Source organism: Mus pahari, chromosome 1, assembly GCF_900095145.1.
Source record: "Mus pahari chromosome 1, PAHARI_EIJ_v1.1, whole genome shotgun sequence".
In the NCBI taxonomy this organism is placed as follows: domain Eukaryota; kingdom Metazoa; phylum Chordata; class Mammalia; order Rodentia; family Muridae; genus Mus; species Mus pahari.
The window spans coordinates 135,082,441-135,087,134 of record NC_034590.1 but is presented as its reverse complement, the minus strand read 5'-3'; the positions used below and the strand labels follow the sequence as shown (position 1 = coordinate 135,087,134).

Below are 4,694 nucleotides of genomic sequence, written 5' to 3'. Positions count from 1 at the left end.
AAGGAAAGGAAAGGAAAGGAAAGGAAAGGAAAGGAAAGGAAAGGAAAGGAAAGGAAAGGAAAGGAAAGGAAAGGAAAGGAAAGGAAAGGAAAGGAAATACAAACAGGTTCTTATTACCCATGTTCTTGGCCTTGAGATATTAGCTGTGAGTAGAAGTCTGTCTGACAGAGTAGAAGCTTGTTAATGTGAGAAAAGACCTGGGAGAAAATAGCCCACAAGTAGGAAACATTTATTTTAGCTCACAATTTCAGAACTTTTCAGTCTTCATGGTCCACTGGCCCTATTGCTTTGGGCCTAAAGTAAAGCAAAACACACATGCAGAACCTGCTTTATGGTCAGAAGTGTAAAGAGTAGAAGGGACCAAAGACAGGCGTACATTAGGGATCTATATAATCCAACTTGGACCCGCCTCCTAGTTTCTACAACCTCCCAATAATGCTATCAAATTACAAATCCATTAATCAATCAATTAATCCACTGATTAGATCAGAGCCCTCATGTCCCAACTATTTCCTCAAGCTCCACTTCTGAACTTTGCACTGAGACCAAGGCTTCAACACATGGGTTCTGAAGGGACATTTCACATACAAGTTATAAAAACATCCCACCCAATGTTCATATATGTTTCTTTCTTCTTTGCTGTATAAAAAGACTGGAATTTGGCTCTATTAGTATTAGAGTAAAGATCTACTCCAACTCCTGAACTGAATGTTCCTGAATATAGCTATGTAACATGGAAAAGTAGGTGGGTTAACTTGCCATGTTTGAGTGCTGTCTGCTCAACATGGCAGCAACTAAGTGGGTTATTGCCATCTGGAACATGTTTCTTCAGTCCAAGTGGTACCAGGAGACAGCTTGTCTGGGCAGCTAACAGGACTGAAGCAGACAAAACAACTAGAGTTAAAACTGTGGCCAAAGAGGGATGAATCCTAGCTGAGTCCAAGGCTGCCTTAGGCACTATGGTCAAGCTGTGGGCCGTCTGTAGGGAAATTCTAGGCAGCCAGGCTGTTCAGGAACTGTCCTCTGAGTTCTTTTCCTGACCCATGGAGAAACAGATGCTGGTGAGGAACCACTAAGCTTACCTGAGAGGTTTCGCTAATACAAAGGGCTGCTGTAAGGAAGAAAGAAGGCTTTCTTCAGAAGCAAATGCACAGACTACACTCAGGCGTCACTCAGGGGGCCTGAACTTCAGCTGGTATTGCCAGGATAACTATCTTTCTACTGAACTTGACAGTTGTTTTTTTTTTTTTTTTTCCCCGAGTCCATAATTTTATTTTTTTATTTTATGTTTTTTTATGTTTTTTATTAGATATTTCCTTTATTTACATTTCAAATGCTATCCTGAAAGTTCCCTATACCCTCCCCCTGCCCCTGCTCCCCTACCCACCCACTCCCACTTCTTGGCCCTGGCATTCCCCTGTGCTGGGTCATATAAAGTTTGCAAGACCAAGGGCCCTCTCTTCCCAATGATGGCCGTTTAGGCCATCTTCTGCTACATATGTAGCTAGAGACACGAGCTCAGGGGGTACAGTTGTTTTACCCGCAGAAACATCATGTTTTTAAGTGTATTACTAATTAATCATTGGGTACAAGTAGATTGACTTCCTATCTGAGTGTGGCAAAGCAGCTGATTCTTAATCTTGTGGGGAACTCATTGTCTCTATTTATGTGCTTTCAATTTTAGCTAAATTGGTTTTTCAGGTTGGTTGGTTGGTTGGTTGGTTGGTTGGTTGGTTGGTTGGTTGGCTGGTTGGCTGATTGGTTGGTTGGCTGGCTGGCTGGTTGGCTGGTTAGTTGGTTGGTTGGTTGGCTGGTTGATTGGTTGGTTGGCTGGTTAGTTGGTTGGCTGGTTGGCTGGCTGGCTGACTGGCTGGCTGGCTGGCTGGCTGGCTGGTTGGTTGGTTGGTTGGTTTGGTTGGTTGGTTGGTTGGTTGGCTGGTTGGCTGGTTGGTTGGTTGGTTGGCTGGTTGGTTGGTTGGTTGGTTGTTTGGTTGACTGGTTGGCTGGTTGGTTGGCTGGTTGGTTGGTTTTGAGAAAGCATTTCCCATTATATGCTATATAGCCTAGGCTGACCTCAAACTTGTGATCTTCCTGCCTACACCTCCACAGAGTTGGGATGTACTACCATGTTTGGCCTAAAGTCTTAATTCTGGCCATGATTTGGTTGGTTATAAAATCCTGTTTACCTAGAATATATCCGTATCTAGGTAGGTTCTTATCTAATTGTGTTTCCTTGTACCCAAATACTAGTGATCTAAAAATCATTAAAATTATCTTTCCCTAAGTTAGTAGAAGCTCAGCAACCCTGAGCCATCTAAGAGGGTTGGCCTAAGCTGGGTAAGAAAACTCCCATAATGCCAGGTGATAGACATGGCTTCCTAAGAACACCAAGCTCCCTTTTTTATTCCTTCACCCCCAACTAGTCCCCAGCTGCTCTTCCTCAGAGCAGATTTCACCAGTGATGCGCTCAGCCAGGACATTGTCACTTCCCAGCCTGGCCTCCTGTAGCAGACACCTGAACAGTGGTTTGAGTCATCCTAGCCCTGTTAAATCAGATGGTGAACTTGTGATGAGCCATCTTTTTTTTTCTGGTAAGAAACCTTATGTTACTCAGTTTGTCAGTAAATGGTACCCAACTGTGTCAACCAAAGAATACTAGAGAAGAAAAGAAGGGCACGTGTTTGTGGTTTAGGCTGGTGGTTCCATGGGAGACTCGGTGTCAGCAATCTTGGTAGCGTTCACAGCAAACTCCCTGACTGGCTTTGAGCCAGTCACATTTTGTTTTCTGGATGCTCCTTGGGCCAGAAATGTGACTGTGGTTTGCTGGGCTCAGCACTGGGAGCATGAGTTGCTGAGGAGGCATTTCAAGTACGAATGCAGGGATAAAAACAGTATCCAGACAGCAGATGAGTAACTGTCCTTGACCGTCTGATGTCTGTCAAGTACAATGAAGATGTGTTCATCACGGACCTGTGAGTAAGAGATTTCTCTAGCTCTGCACAGTAATAACACACTCCAGGAGTGGAACAGGTTGTTTCAAGTGGATCTGTCAAGAGCTTTCTAGACTAGTTGAAAAGAGATTGTCTCATCTTGGGCAGAATGATTTCCCTCCTCGAGGCTGTGTCGGTTTGAGTTCCACTAGAAACAGACACTAAGCTAGAACTGGGGGTGGGGTGGGTGGGATAGGGTGAGGGATGCTTGTGAGGAACAAGGCAGAAACTGTCAGCAAAGCTCATTAGCAGAGTGGGAGCCACGGCATTTGTAAAGTTCCATGACACTGCTTTAACTTTAGTTATTGTCAACGCAAAATGAATAAAGAAACAAAAATAACAAGTCCATCCCCAGATGACTTCATACTTTATATCTCTGTAGTCATATATCTGAAACTTGCATACAATACGAAAAGCAAGAGCACCTAGTGAACACTCATAATGTGTGGCCAAATCACAATGTGTCCTCAGTGAAAAGCATCTTCAGAATAAGATGCAGATGCTGAGAAAGGGGAGAGGCCGGGCCTCCAGCAGAATGGCCCAGCTGTAGTGTCCCTGGTTGCTGGCTCACTGGCTAGGGGGAGTGTGGAGCAGTGTGTTCTTGGTAGGAACACAGTCACAAATCGACAGGTGGCTCAGCTGAGACTGACAAGCCAGGTTCAGTGCCTATAGCAAGTTCTCCTGCAGAACTCTGACCCACCTCCGCTCCTGAAAAGTAAAGTATAAGGAAACAAAATGTTATAGCTCTCCCTTGTTAGCAGTACCACCTTGTGAAGGAGTGCTATTTCACTCTCTTGATATAAAAGGAGAGGCAACAAGGACTTCCGATGTTTTTTTATACTCCTGTGAATTCTTAGTAAATGGACTTGTGTTATAATGGAGTCATTTATGGTCACATGCATTTTTCCGTTATTAGAATAATGCTCTAGGCTGGCTGGACCCTATGGTTGTATTAGAGGGAGAGGCACTTGGGTAACCACTCTCCTAGGACTGCTGTTATGGTTTGAATAACCTCCACACAGGGGGCAGAAACAAAGCAAATGCTGTATTGTTCCTACTATTCTTACTGTTTTCTCACCAAAATAAGAGAAATTCTTATGAAGCAGGCACTAGATCCTGAAAACGAAAATAAAAATTACGGTATATCTGTTCTGAGCTTATAAAGAGAAAATAAGCATTCTGGTCCAAGCCACATCAAATAGCTCTTCTCCATCATAACCTAAATAAATATATACAGAGTTGCTAATAGTGATAGTAGCTGCCCTTTATAAGCCACAGACCACAAGACAAGTACAGTTCTTACTACATTGCATTAGTATTTTAAGTTATTTACAAGTTGTTTAAAGTATATGAGAAGGACTGAGGATGTTGCTCTGTGGCAGAATACCTGTTTAGCATGTACAAAGCTAGGGGTTTGATCTGTAACACTGCAAACAAACAAACAAACAAACAAATAAGAAAACCAAGTGTAGTTGGTGCAGGCCTGTAACTGTAGACTTCTGGAGTCAGAGTCAAGAGGATTGGAGATTAGAACCCATCTTGGGCTACATAGCAAGGCTCTTAAATAAATAATAACTTTTAAAAGCATATAAGATATGTATAGATTGGGGGCTGGTGAGATGGCTCAGTGGGTAAGAGCACCCGACTGCTCTTCCGAAGGTCCGGAGTTCAAATCCCAGCAACCACATGGTGGCTCATAACCAT

The 4,694-nt window shown here is 43.4% G+C and overlaps 1 protein-coding gene across 1 annotated transcript in view; it reads left to right on the top strand.

Annotated features, from left to right (window-relative positions):
- Mamdc2 (MAM domain containing 2) overlaps positions 1-4,694 on the top strand; it is a 145,840-nt gene that overhangs the window by 80,597 nt on the left and 60,549 nt on the right. The window lies entirely within an intron of this gene.